We start from the raw sequence: 15,990 nt of genomic DNA on the forward strand, positions 1-15,990 counted from the left end.
CGACTCGAGTGCCTTTACTGACAGCACGGCATCGCCTGCAGCGACTGTCGTGGGCTCGTGAGCATATCGGTTGGTCCTTGAACGAATGGAAAACCGTGGCTTGGTCAGATGAGTAACGAGTTCAGTTGGTAAGAGCTGGTGGTAGGGTTCGAGTGTGGCGTAGACCCCACGAAGCCATGGACCCAAGTTGTCAACAAGGCACTGTTCAAGATGGTGGTGGTTCCATAATGGTCTGGGCTGATTTTACATGGCATGGACTCGGTCCTGTGGTGCGACTGAACCGATCATTGACTGGCAATGGATACCTTCAGCTACTTGGAGATCACTTACAGCCATTCATGGACTCCACGTACTCAAAAAACGATGGGATTTTTATGGATGACAATGCGCCATGTCACCGGGCCACAATTGTTCGCGATTGGTTAGAAGATTCCAGCGAATGATCTGGCCACCTAGGTCGCCCGACATGAATCCCATCGAACATTTATGGGACATCATCGAGAGGTCACTTCGTGCCCAAAACCCTGCATCGTCAACACTTTCACAATTATGGACATCTATAGAGGCAGCATAGCTCAATATTCTTGCAGGGAACTTCCAACGACTTGTTGAGTCCATGCCACGTCGAGTTGCTGCACTTCGCCGGGCAAAAGGAGGACCGACAAAATATTAGGAGGTATCCCATGACTTTTGTCACTTCAGTGTAGGCTTGAGAACAAAGCATTCATGAACCAAGTTCTTAGTTAAAATCCCTCCGAATGGAATATGCGCCAAACAAGCAGTTTCACTACTCCTATTACTATTCTTAGGAATTTTATAATTCTTATATTCTCAAGATACATTTTGGCTACGAAAATTGGAGCCAGAGTTTAATTGAATTACTTAAATGGGGCTTATCTTTCTCTAACTCCTTTTAAAATTCTGTTGACCAGTAACTGCTTCTATTATATTCTGTTATCTTAAAATAGGTACTTAGATGTCGATAAGCTCTCCCAATTTGCTATAATAAAACGTGTTATTATCAGCTTATTGGACTTATTTTCTCGATTTCGTTTGAAACTGTAGTTCAACTGAGCTTTCATTTGCTTGCGTTTCAAGAAGAGAAACATGCTAAAAGGAAATAAAGTAGTCGCTTAACTTTAAGCAACTCGAATCATCTGTAGTAGCTTTCGGTCCCGTGATTACCAGGCATGTCGGGAGCCAGATAATAATTTTAATGTTTCTATTATAAATTAGCAAACTGCTTCGCCTACACAGACGAAGAAATATCCGAACTCTTCGCTAATCACCTGGCCGAACAATTCATTCCAATTCCTTTCCTGTTAACCGTGAATCTGACCTGCAAGTAATTGGTTACGTATATAGATAGATGCTATGGATGTCGCAAATCTGGGCACTCCTCAGAAAGTAAATAAAATTTCTTAAACCGCAACATGCTCCAGGTATCGATAAATTCAGCAATAAGATGCTCAAGAACATGCCGTTCAAAACTCTCTGCAAAGTGGCATTGTATTTGTAACGCCTGTTTCTGTAATCAGTACTTTCCACAGGGGTGGAGACATTTAAATATCTTTCTCATCCGGAAACTAAGAAAAGAGCATGAAAATACGGCAAACTACAGGCACATTAGTCTGCTGTCATCAAACAGCAAAATTTTTGAAAGACTTATAGACTGATCAACAACCTCCAATGTTTAGCGGATCATCAGCGCGGATTCAGGGATAAAACTCTCTACTTCCACACAGTTCGTTCGCCTCAGTGAATTCATAGGCTCGGTGATCCACAATAAAATGAGTGTTACAATCCTGATGCTAGACGTGGCAATAGCTTTTGACCGCGTCTGGCATCCAAGTCTGCTCTACAAACTTATCACATTCGATCTGTGAACTGGTTTTGCTCATAAAATCTTTTCTCGAAAAGCGCACTTTCACTGTCAACATAGAAAGGCGATTTCTACTGTAAAGCATATCCTAGCTGGTATTCCGCAAGATATCATCCTTGAACCTTTATTATACATACTTTACGTTAACGATTTCCCCGGGTTTCCAGACGACGTTAAGATTCTCCTAGCCAGCTATGCCGATGACACGGTAGTTTTTTCCGAATCACGTCGACCGAATCATGCTCTGGCCAGGCTGCAGGAGAAAATTCCAGTCATAGAAAAATGGCGTGGTTGTTCGAAAACGAATATTCAGCACACACAGTCTAAAATTCTTCTCATCAGAAAGTATGGTAGACTCGACGAAATTAAAACTCAAGTCACCCTTTTTGCCTCCCCAATCCCAAGAGTCAACAAAGGAAGCTACCTTGGAGTTATCTTCAATACTAATTTCTCATGGAACGATCACGTGACCCAAGTATGTGGAAAGGCCTACAAAATTATGTTCAGACTGTTCCCATTTTTATAATATGATCGGCTATCTCTACATCTGAAAAAGAGACTCTTATCTTACGGTCTTTCGACCCATTTTCATATACGCTTTCCCTGCCTGGACAAACGCAAAAGATAAGGACTAAAAATAAACCTTCGAGTCCTTCAAAACAGACATTCTTGAGAATAATCACGGGACTTCCTTACTTGGTTAGAAATCGTAGCCTGTACTCGATTTAAACTTGGAACAAATTCAATAATTTATTAATATCATCAATGAAAATATTTCAGCAGAGCGATTAGCTACAACCCGTCTAAGTTCGGTAATATCTTAAGTTACGAAATACTTGTTGAAGATAAAATTCTTTGCCCATTCGCCACTCACTTATTACAGTCTTCATGAACTGACCAACCAGAGTTCAGCATACTCAGTCAGGACTTACGTCTGTACGTTTATATACGTCGTCCCTATTTTTACGAAGAATTTAAGGGGTCATTTTGCCCTATTTGTGACAATTTGTTCATCGCAAAGTACAATCTTTGCGTTTCTAGTGCTGTGAAAATCTGGACTCTGCTACGCCGCTTCACCTGGCTACCAGAAGCCAGCAAACTCAGAATGTTTTGATTATTTTGCCCTTAAAAGACCAGTTTAAAAATTTTGTTGTTGTACATAGGTTATCCCATATTATTACTTCCTTTTATTTACTCAAGAAGTAATTACTACCAGATAATTGCCATTTTGTCAGAACAGATGTTATTTTATAATGTACATAGAATTTTTCTTTAATGTTTCTGTATACATGTATTATTTTTCATAGTGTACAATAGTTTGCAAGCTCTCCAACCTCTTCGACAAACCGCTTCACGTGTTTCCGTCAAGCTTTCCCCACCTCTCTGTCTTTCTGTAGCTGTCCCAGACACCGTTTGCTGATCACCGAAGCTCAGCGCTTCACTTCTCCTTTTTTTTAGAAGGCTATCTCAACTGGAGAAACTTCATATTAGGATTTTTACATACGTCAGGACCCTAAGGGTACTTATTCATTTAGGAATCTGGAAAGAGCAGGAGTAGTGTATCCCAGTGCATGCCAGAATAACCAACAAAGTATCAAGGTGATTTAGAGCGTGCTATGCCTACTTGAAGGCCACGTTGTTACTTACTAGCGATTTGATTCTGTGGTGTTGAATGCTTCTAACAATTAAGCTTGTTTTCGCCGGCCTCTATAAATCAGTCTTCCTGCGCTTTAAATTATCCTGTAAACTGTTAGGCTAGTTTAATTACATTTTAAGTTCAACATTACTTGTTTGAGTTAAGCCAGAAGTGTTGGCTTTATGTAGTCCAAGTGAGGCCGTCATTTATTCTGTGATTGAATAATGGGTTCTTCACATCTTTTTCTGACGTTGTTGCTGTCAAAGACATGGAGATCATTCCTCATAAAATCTTTGAGAACTCGTTAGTTTATGCTATCAAAAGGAACGAAACTCTATAAAATTTTAAAAAAAAAATCTCAAGTATGTGTCTGTATTTTCATTCACTTTTTTTTAAATATATATTTTGTAATTAAGTTACTGGTATAAAAGATATTTGCTACCGTTCTGAATATTTTGTCATAAACGGTCTCAGTTGTAATCAGAATTGTAAAATATAGAGTTGTGATGTTGCGAGGCCCCAGCGTATCCGCAACAGTAGTAGTGACTGCTATGAACTGGAAATTGTACAAACTCTTAAGAAGGGTTTAACTACCTTTTTATTCCACTTTAGAAATTACAGATGCGTCCACTTGACGCTCACAAACTACGCCGACCCGGCGGTTAAACAAAAATAGAAAAGTACAACTAAAAATGAATGACAGGATGAATAACTAACGAAGTCACTATCTACGATGCTCTAAAATTGTAACTATCTTAACCACGTTCTAAGATACAGCTGAGATTCAGCAAACTTTCTGATTAAGAAGTTGAAAGATTCAACTAACTGCCGAAGTAGGCACACAGGCCGAAACGCGCGGTTCTTAAATTTCTACCTAGCAACCTTCACGCTCGTGAATCAAGAAAGCACACCTACAAATCTCGTTTCCCTTCTATTTAACTTAAAATTACTTCTGCTAAAAATTTGGATACTCTACTAAAATTCTACGTTATACTAAAATTTACATACTCTGGCATTGGCAATTCCAGGGGAAAGTTAAGGCTTGACAGGAAAGATAGCTTAAACTTAAAATAAATGTTAGTTAAAATAAATATAAACCCTACACAGTTCACAATTCTTTTCTTGACCATTTTAAATAACAACATCAAAATTATAAGAAATACCTATCTAATTTAATATGAATCTAAATTACTTCGGTATTTGTAACAGGATATGCACTGAGCCCATAATACAGTAATAGATACCTTTCCACTTTGAATTCTAAAATACCCTTTTCGCTTGAAATTTTCAAATGACTTTTTTGGGTATATGTCAAATAAAATGTAGCAAAATATTTTGAAACAAGTAATGCTTCTATGCATTTAGACATTGGAAGCCTTACATAAAGATTAATATTCTTTTTAATAAAGTTGCGACTAAAGTGCATTTATATATTGACTGAGATTCAGATAAAATTCACTCTTCTTTAAACACTATTAAAATAACAGACACCGCTGCATGAAAATTGTATTAGAATTTATTGTCGAATAAGGAATAATTCGTAATTTAGCCACATTAAAAGAAAAATGAATTCACATTTATCTTAACACTTCGCTACAGACTTGATTTTTAGCCTTATTTTAGAAATAAATAACAGAATGACAAAGCTCAGAATTAAACTTACATGATTTAAATAATCTCCTACTCAAATCTTCTCACGAATAACATTACTTTAAAAAAAATTACTTTTGAATAAATTAAGGCAGATTTTATATCATCTGATGCAAATTTATTTCTTTAGGATAAGAATAGAAATCATTTTTGTAAGTCAGCAGTAAAAGAACAGTAACAAAGTGAACAGCAATTATTTTAATATTTCTACACTTCGGTCGTTGCTAAAAATTTAATATTCTTTTTGAAGCCATCAAACAATAGTTAGACGAAAAATCTGAATTTAGAAAGTAATAAAATATTCAGTACGAATGATAATAAAGATAAATAAAGGTGAAAAATTTAATAATGGGCACAAGAAAATATTCCAAGAGATTTGAATGTAAGTAAGATATCTAACATCATTTGGAAAAGTCACCTTACAACAATTTCTATCCTGACATTTATTTTAATATTCCCATGAGTCAATTTATGGAAATCTTCCCCATTGCCATTAAAAATTTATTTTTATGAGGCTGATGGCCGATTTCTTTTCACTAAGAAACGTGAAAAGAGATTTCTTATTACTTTACTTATAAAATGTGTAGATTTACAAGAAGTTTTAAAACATAAAAAAATTAATAAAATAAAAATAAAAAATCTGAAATCTTTCAGATTTTATAATACGCCCAAAGGGGCGCTTTTTTAACGTTTAGTGTTATAAGGTATTTCTCGCACTTCCCTAGCGTGCTTTCATGGTGTAGTGGTTCTGCACGCTGGGCCGGTATTCCAGAGATCCGTGGTTTGATTTGCGGCGAAGGCGGTTGCTAATTTTTCATCTCTCCAGCTTCCAATTAACCTAATGTCTCTACAGTGGCGCTAAAAGGGTGGCGGATGATGATTTCTCTCCACCCAGGTTTTGGCGATTAGGCTCCCTAAAAACCCCAGTCGCCCTTTAAAAGGGGGAGTATATAAGGTATTTCTCCCACCTTCCTAGCGTGCCTTCGTGGTTGTTCTGCACGCTGCGCCGGTATTCCAGAGGTCCGTGGTTCGATTCTCGGCGAAGGTGATTGTTCATTTTTCATCTTGCCTGCTTTCAAAAAATCCTAATATCTCTACAGTGGCGCCCGAACTAAAAGGGTGTTGGATGGGGTTTCTCCCCACCCAGGATTTGGCGATTGGATCCTCTGAAAAACCTCAGTCGCCCTTTAAAAAGGGGAGTATATAAGGTACTTCTCTCACTTTCCTAGCGTGTTTTCGTGGTGTAGTGGTTCTGCACGGTGGCCGGTATTCCAGAGGTCCGTGGTTCGATTCCTGGCGAGGCGGTTGCTCATTTTTCCTCTCTCTGGCTTTTCCAATTGACCTAATGTGTGTACAGTGTGTTACCCTTATTTATTAAATTTCATGTTTTTTGCACTTAAACCGTAAAATTCGGTTCAACAGCAATATCACAAAATATTTAAAAAGAGCATATTTTTAGAATTTCTGATATGCAGTCTCGCGCGCTGAAGATAAAAATGTTTTTTTTTTTTTTTTTTTTTTTTTTTTTTTTTTTTTTTTGGTACAGTGTTGCCATTACTCGCTTTGAAATCGTTGAGTATGTTAATAGATATTTACTGGCAACAATTATTTAAAAAGGGAAACGCCGTTTTATAGTGGACGACGCAAAATGACAAAACGAAATTAATAGCCGTTCTGGGCAAATTACCCGTTTGCGGTAATAAAATATTTCATAATATATTGGTTCATAATATGTATAAAACTATTATGATATATACATATAAAAATATATACTTCCTTTAGGGTAACAATGGTGTCTCCAAAATTAGTAACACTTTTAAACGTTTTCCTGTTACAAGGATGATGATCTATTTAATATAAGAAATTCTTCATTAAATATTGAAATATATAAAAGATTCCTTACTTGAGTACGCAGTGTATGACATTAAAATCATCTCTTATAATTACAATAATGCTGAAAAATGCTTACACAAGCTGAAACCAAAATCTGATGGAACACCACATGACTTCCTTGTATGCCCTAGTATGTTATGTACTTAAGTTTTTGCTGCAATCAATCCAGTCCTGCAAAGCAAGTTGTAAATGACATCAACAACTGGACATTTTAAAATTAAGTATTCTTTTCAGTTTCTTGGAAAATCAAACTTATTATAAATTTATTTTTTCATAACGAGAATAAAAGGCTCCCAACTATAAGTATAGAAAACGGGAGAACGCACTGTAAGTTATATTTCGTTACTTGTCAAAATTTAATTTGTTTTTAAATGTGTTTCAAACTGCACAGAACTGATGATAAATGCTCTGGTTTCAGGCTGTGTGGCTACGCTTAAATCTTGCTGTGAAATGGATTTAAAATTCTTGTATCGGTTTCAGATAAATGCGCATTTTAATATGTGATGATTCTCATTCTTTGCTACAAATATTACAGAAAATTAGTATTTCGGAGAAACTTGCTGTTGAAATTCAGGTTATTACTAAGACCTTTTAAGATCTTGATATCGACATTCATTTTGCTAACTTTGGTAGCAAAATGTGAAAAAAAAAATTTGGAAATGAGAAAGCTGATGCTCTAGCAAAACTCTCCCCGAAATGTCACATGATTTAAATCTGCGTGCTCCTGTTTCTTACTGGAACTGCTTTTACCGAAACGATGCTGTCTGTATTGGGAACAGAGACTATTTTCCTTTACCAGAAAGGGCAATGGACCTATTTTTTTACTACAATTATTCACAGAATAAAAGTTTTTCAATTCTCAACTGAGTTTAAAATTGCACAATTTTTAGACATGGCAAATTTTAAGAGTTATTTAAAGCGACATGGACTTCCTTCAAATGCTTTGTGCAGCTGCGGAACAGGCCATGAGAATGTTAAGCATATTCTTCTTGAGTGCCTTCATCATGTCCAGTACAGGAAAATCCTTCAGACAGCACATTACTTTGAAGCACCTGGCTGTATCTTGGCCACCAATATTTTCTGAACTTTTTCGGACTAGAGGCACCATTTCTGCTTATCGAAATTTCATTCTAAATTTAGATTATTGAGTTCTATTTATTTTATTACTTTTATATTTTATTTTGTTTCTAATTTTTATTTATTTATTATATTTTAATAATTTTCCTCATTTGCAGTGCTATTGTGCAGAGCTATTTGTGGAACAAGAGGATAAAAAAATTTTAAAAAATGACTTATGTTAAAAATGTTGAAAAAAATTAAAGTCAAAACAAGAATATTTTTGTCATTTGAAAGACTTCTATAATTGAAAGTACATGACTACGACTAACGACTGCAAAAATAAAAGCTAGTTATAAATTTTCAGGCTATATATATATATATGTAAGAAAAATGAAGAATATGTTAAAGATTAAATTAACAGCGTAAATTAATTTCCCTTCTCTATTCTAAAAATAGTAACTCCTCTCTGCACTGCGTCATTTTGAGAAAAATCTATGTCATATGAATCTTACATAATTCTGATGATGTAAACGGAACTAAAACTCTTAACAGCCAATAATAATTATACAGCAATATTAACCATCCAATCAAAATGCTTTGAGAACCGAAAATAACTCAGTCTGACTTGAGATCTCATCCTGAACATTACGCACTTGCTTTCTATGCTTTGGCCTGGTCGCTCTGCAGTCTGTCTGCTCTTTCCTTCTTATTGCAAATTTATCTAAAATGTAAAATCTCTTGGAATAGGCACATTTAAATGTGCCGACAAGTGTGTAGCCGCAGTAGCTTGCTGAAAATAAAACTGAATATTTAATTTGCCTTCGCCTCCAATTTCCTGGTCATTGCTTCTGATTTTGAATCTATTACAGCTGAATCCATTCTACGCAATCAAAATTCCTGCTCTTGAAATTATTACAAATACAATATATATATATAAACAAACACACAGCATATACGTTTGGTACAACCGGTTACAATATAAAAAGAAAGTACACAACTAGATATTATAGCAGTCACATATATGAAATTTCAACGTTCTATGGCTAACCATTTATGCGAGAAACTTACATACATAGTATGTTTCTCGCATTGTAAATAAAACTACGGTACCTAGAGTCGTCAAATTTTGAATGACGTAAATCTTCTACGAATATGAACATCTGGAAACCCAAATTTGAAATTTGGAATTTGTTTTATCGATTTCATAATTTGTAAAACTTTAACGAATTTTTGATGAACAAACTCAAGGATTTCAAAGCGAGTAATTGCAACGTTGTATAGAACATTTTTATCTGCAGTACGTGAGACTGTGTATCGGAAAATATAATGATATGCTCAATTTAAAATTATTTTGCGATTTTGCGATATTGCTCTTGAACTGAATTTTGTGGTTTAAGTGCAAACAACATGATATTTAATAAATAAAGGTAACGCACAAAATGTTAAAAAAACACTCCTTTGGACTTAATTTAAAATCTGAAACATTTCAGATTTTCTTTTTTTTTTTATTGTTTATTTTCGGTTTATTATTTTATGTATTTTTCGAGTGTTCGTTTCATATTTATGTTTCATAATTTATTTTAATGTATTAAATTGTATTTTAGTAACTCAAATGGGTCACTTAGTGATCTACGGTGCATAGATTATCGATGCCTGTACTATAAGATAATCTTCTTAAGGTTATAGAATGATTAAGTTTATTCCGAAAAGCAAAGATATACATAAGCAACGCCTTCGCCAGGATTCGACCTCCAAACCTTTGACTGATGCTTTTCACTCTCACCTCGAAGAGACGCCGTAAAAAGTGAAAAAAGCACTGAAAAGTAAAAATCCCTTTAGATTCTCCTCTAAAATTTCTTCTACTTTTTTTAGAGCAATCTTATTAAGGTAAAAGTATAAATTTCTTAAATTCAAGTAACAATAAGCATTATTATTGCAAGTTTTACTTCAAGTAAAAGTAATAAATATATAATTAATGCAAGTAACAGTAATAGTTATAAGTAATTTAAGTAGTGAAAAAGTGATTGCTAGTTTTAAATAACAGTAATAACTACTATATGTCCAAGTAATAATAACAGGAATAACTCAACTAACAGTAGTAGTTACGGCATGTGACCCCTTTTTAGTTCGAGATAAAAGAGACGTACTTGGGCTGAATCTCTTTCATTTATCCCCAAACGTTCAAGCTTCTTCAAGCTAAGGCGATAAAATGTACAAAAACTCTTGAATAACATATATTTTTCTTCAAAGCCACTTCGCACCAGAACCGGCAAAAACTTTTACTTTTCTAGTACTCCCTTCTGTCACTGAGAGTCTTCATGTAGCTATTACTTTATAAAGTATTTTAAGTTAATTTACCAGTTATTATGTTTTTACTATAATTTCTCCTTATTCCTTAGCAGAATGCAAATTATCTTTGTATGTATTTAAGCTCCGAATTTTACAAAATTTCAAATATTCGAAGGCTCCTGGTTTTAAAGTTATACGAGATACATACATACATGCAAACATACATGCATACGTACGTATGTACAGACGTCACAATAAATCTCTTCTGAATACATTTTAAATCCTTTCTGCAACTCACTTTGGGAAAAGAGTCCTTTATTCTGTCCTTACGTACAGATGTCACGTAAAAACATCGTTAATTTGCATTCGATAGCGGTGAAAATGAATATTTTCATTATATCCAAAATATATCCAAAATGATAATATGACATCCAAAAGGGTTCGCGATTACAATACTTCCTTTACTCCGTACAAGGAAGTAAAAAGACTGAGCTCACGGAGCCGAGTAGCAAAGCGGGTATATACATATATTTTTGTTCCAACCAACTACAACCAAAAAAGGAGGTGCACAATTACATATTATAGTAGAACTATATACAAATTTACAACGTTCTGAGGCTACTCGTTTTTCAGTTATGCGAGATGCATACATAAATTGTATTCGATAGCAATCGAAATGGATATTTTCGTTGAAGTATGATACCGGAAAATTTTCGCAATTGTAATACTTCCGTTACTTCGTACAAGGAAGTAAAAAGAACATTTAATCTTTTTCTGTCCTCATGAGTTGTTTAAGACGCTATCTGTCTAATAGGCTTTATAGGACTTTATATTCTGGAAACAAAAGCAACCCTACAACCTACAATATGATCAGAAATTGTATTCTAATACTAAACTAAGGATCGTTTTAAGATTTTGAATTTCACTATTCCCACTACAGATATTGCGTAAAAGACCTTTTGACCAAGCAATTTAGCTTTCTAACAAACTCATGAATTTTCCAGCTTTTCTTTGCTATTACAACTATTACCACAGCTTATTAGCCAGATTTGTTTTTTTTTTTTCAGATATTGGGTTTCAAATTTTCGTTAGGTTTCATACTGAGGCATAATTGATTGTATTACAGTTTTAAATGTGTTCTACCATGCTTCTGAATCAAGACAGACTACGTGACCACTTTCTACTTTTCTTACGGAAAGCAGAAATAAACGTTCAATTTTTACCGCCAAAGCAAAATAAAAAATGGCTTTTAAAGCATTTTAAAGATTTACAGGACGAGAACATACCCTAATTGATATGATTTTCTCATTGCCTTACAAATTAAACTAACGCATTCAAAAACGACAAACATTAATCCAACTTTTATTTTGCAGCATTTTTTTCTTTAACAAGTTTTATAAGTGTTCGGTTTAAAAGAATTGTTCTCTTAATTTTTGAGAAATTGAAAAAGCTGCGACCTAACGTGCAGTCAATTGTGCCGTTACGGATCTAACATCACAGCTCTAAAAATCAAGTCATGATCAATATTTAACGCTCTATATTCCTGATTTCAAAGGAAATGGCAGCGAAAGACGACAAAAGATTTCAAAAATTTCGAAAACCCAAAACTGTAGAGTTTGCAATAAAGCAACTCTAGTTTACAGATGAAAATTCGCAGCCCTTTTTGATGATATGAATTTGGTCTCTAATGTTAATTGAGATGCAAATGTGCATATTTTAGCCAAACCTGATCTCTCTTTATTATAGTTATAAGGCTCTCTCAATTTTAAGAAACAGTTCGATTGTGTGACTTTCATGTTTATTGAATCTATTATGATGTAATATAAATTACAATAATATAGAATACATCTGTAGCAATAATATTATGAATTTATTTCGAGCATTATTGAAAGATAAAGCTACTTCAAACACCGGCTATTATAGTCTTCGAGAGAGAAATGTTTTTGGTAATATTTTTAGTATAAAATATTCGTTTACATTTTTCACGTTAGAAATGTCCTTCACAGAACCTTTTGAAATTTTTGAACATTACAGTAAATCCTTATAATCAACGTGTTTTGACAAGCGTTTCCATGGTGATTAGCACTGTTTACTATTCTGTACTAATATCTCTATAAGGTAGCACCGCTTTTCTCGTGAGTGCTCTTGTGCTGTAATTGATAGCATGTTCGGCTAGCAATGGAAGAATTGTGGTTCGAATTCCAGATAGTATTTGCTGATTTCAAAAGTTTTCTATCTTGAGAACTCTTACATTCTCTAAACCTGAAAGCTCACTTGTCACCGGTGACCAATGGCTTCATGGCCAAAGATAATGATAGGGCAATTGACACCAATATCTTATTAACTATTAATGGCATCGCAGCATGACTTTCATTAGAATAATATAAAGCCATGAATCGCATATTAGCTTATGAATTAAATTAATTGTCTGTTAGTTTTACGTGGCAAACATAAAAGGATGCGAAGAATGAACAGAATTATCAGAATTAAACATAGAGAAATTAGTATTTCTTTAATAATAAATTGCCAATCGCAACACATTCATACAATTTAATAACGAAGTTCCAGTAAAATAAAGCCGTTTATTCAAAATAATCTCGTTTTTCAGGAGAAGGTCAGTAGAATAAGATCCCATTACAATAAAGTCTTCATGAATTACTCTTTTCAATTGCCCTATCGTAAGGTTGCTAGTAATTCCCTATAAGAAAAGCATTTGATTTAAAACAACAATTCAAAGAATGGCAATAAAGGCAGCAAATCTTGAAACGCTTTTCTTGTAAAATCTTTCTAGAATTGCCAAATTCTTCAGGAACAACTGAAGATCTTGAGACGAAGCTATGTACTTGTAAAAGCAACGAGACTTTCCTGGTAGTTCAAGATAGGATCTCATTACTGGAAATTCCCTCGTAACTCTAGTGTTTTCACCCTCCCATCGGAAAGTAATTAGGGAAAGCATTTAATTATTCTTCCCAATTAAAATCAAATTCCATCACCCTGTGTTCTCCAGACACACTCCAGGTTGTAAGAGGATTTGAATCGATAAAGGTATTCGATAGAACGTCTGTGCAAACGGGCGTTTACACTTGCAACTTCCTGAACGTGGAGTATAGAAATTCTAGAATATACAGGGTAAGTAAAACATAATACCCTTTTAAAACTTTATATGTACTTATATTAATATTAAAAATAGTAACATTTTGATGAAGTAAAAAATATATATCTTTATGATTTATAATCCTTCTCCATAATGCATTTGGATGAAATAAAAATATTGTGATTTTTAATGTGAAAGAGCTGCGTTGCTAACATTCATTTATGTTACTATTATAACTGTTGTATAAAATAAAGTGGCAACACACCCATACTCCTTAAAAGACGGTATTGCTATAGGTGGAAGTAAAATTATGATCGCTGACCATTTATGTCAACTCTTGCTAAATTAATTAAAGTAGCTGAACACTCGTAGTTCGGTCCGAGGTTAGAATCCCGCCAACGGGCTGGCTTCATCGAACTACTCGATATGTGCCACATGGACACACATAGGATGAGCACAGTTCCGTTTCAATACCTCCCAACATCACAAGAAATCCGTGCCAGAGTTTGCATTGTGACATCGCACATTAATTTCAACATTAAATGGGATTTCTCACCAACAAGTTTCGTTGTTTTACCTTGAGTGCTGGACGCAGGTATATGTTTCATGTGATAAATCTTATTATCCTCCTTGACAATGGACGATTTAATAATGCAAGCGCTGTTAGGAATCTCCTACAACTGGACGCTAGGAAGTAGTGGAACAGCCCAAATCAACTCTTTTATCAAGAGGCGCTGGTCATAAACATCCAATATGAAATCATGCAACTATGATCTATGTGCCATAAAGAAAGAGCCACTTCAAGGAACTTACCACAAATGTAGAAATGAGGTGATATGTGCGATAGTACAGCAACTGCAGAGTATCATCAGAAATGGAAGGGCTACTGATATACGACATCTTCCAGTAATTGGCCGAAGATTGTAAACCTAGCAGGCGCTTATGCGTAAGGATTATACTTAACCAGTTCGCCGTTAGGAAAATCGTAAACATTTCGTGCCATTTTTCGCATCCAAAGGTAAACTTTTTGTGTCTAAAACTGGGTTCAGAATATTTCTTTCCCCCTTTCACCACCTGTGAAAGTCTATTTAGAAGTTCTGTTCAAATCAGATTGAAGAGCGTACCTGTCACACTGAAGGATGGTGAATAACGACCCCCTAAGAAGCAACATAAAACACAAAGACTGGTGTAATCCTTAGAGCAGATATTTTTCCCTTTGCACCTACCCCACTTCCATTTCCTGCACCTAACCCCAAATCTATTGCAATGTAAATGTAATTTTTAATTGTCAAGAAAAAGCTTTATATAACGTAAAAATAAGAGCATTAGCTAGTATTTGAAATATCCTTGAATTTTGTTTTATTATTTTCTTGATGGCCTGTAACAAAAGAGAAGAATTGAATCGTTAAGAATTGAAAGGATAGCATTCAAATCCCTTTGCCCGTTAATAGAAAAGGAGAAAGCCGTTGTGGATCCCATAAGATATGTTGAGGGGGTAGCTAGTCGAAGAAAGTGTCCCCATCCTTTACTTTCCTGAAACATCCCCGCTGTGATCCTAATGCAACACCGCTGAGAAGATAAGTAACCCATCAATCACCCCTTTTGATTTTCGACTCATTCTGTGGGGGTTGAAAAAACGTCGCTGCGTCGTATGTGTCTCGGGGGTTAAGGTTCAGACCAAATTTCACCCCGACGAGAGTCTGCCGACGCTAACGGATGACGATGCCTTTTCTGTGAACGTATTTCTCTCGGGGCAAACGGTGAACTGGTTAAGGTATTTTCAGTTATGGTAATAAAGTCATTTCAGAACTATTAACATGTTATCACTACTTTGTATCCAACACTTATATTTCAAATTTATAAAAGCACTGCAGAATGGGAATTATTACTTAATGTAACGGCTATAAAGCTCGTTGTTAGGAGACGAGCAAAGAAGTATGAACAACATAAATCCTTTGATTGCTTACGACAAACTCAAGTACTAACAAATAAAGTGGAAATGCTGCAGTATATCTTTTTTTTTTTTTTTACTTATTACGTATTCCGTTAGGCACTACACGGAAAGGAAGGAATGCCCCGTAGATGTCTTTTTAAAGGAAACTGGCTTGGATGCACGTTACATATAGGGAACCCACGAAGACGCCCATGTAGCCAGTCGTTCGTCGGGAATCGAACTTTCATACGGACCGAATTACCAGTATTCAGTGGATTTTATGGCTCGGCCGCTGGTGGGCACTGTAGTATATTTGGTGTTGACTAGTATGCATCACAAAGAGTTCTACCACATTATATTTTCATCGTCAAGTCATCATCCTCTTATCCCTTTGACACGCACGATATTATTTTTATAATTTTTTAACTAAAAACTTTAGAAATTTAATATTATGATCCTAGAAACAAATAATATATGAATTAAAAAAAATCTACTCTTGCCCATTGTTTTGTGGGTGGTGGTCGCACTGTGAAACCACCACGCGTCTAGGACTT

This window comes from Stegodyphus dumicola, chromosome 10, assembly GCF_044657685.1.
Source record: "Stegodyphus dumicola isolate Sdum_Otavi_A_Nest chromosome 10, ASM4465768v1".
Lineage (NCBI taxonomy): Eukaryota > Metazoa > Arthropoda > Arachnida > Araneae > Eresidae > Stegodyphus > Stegodyphus dumicola.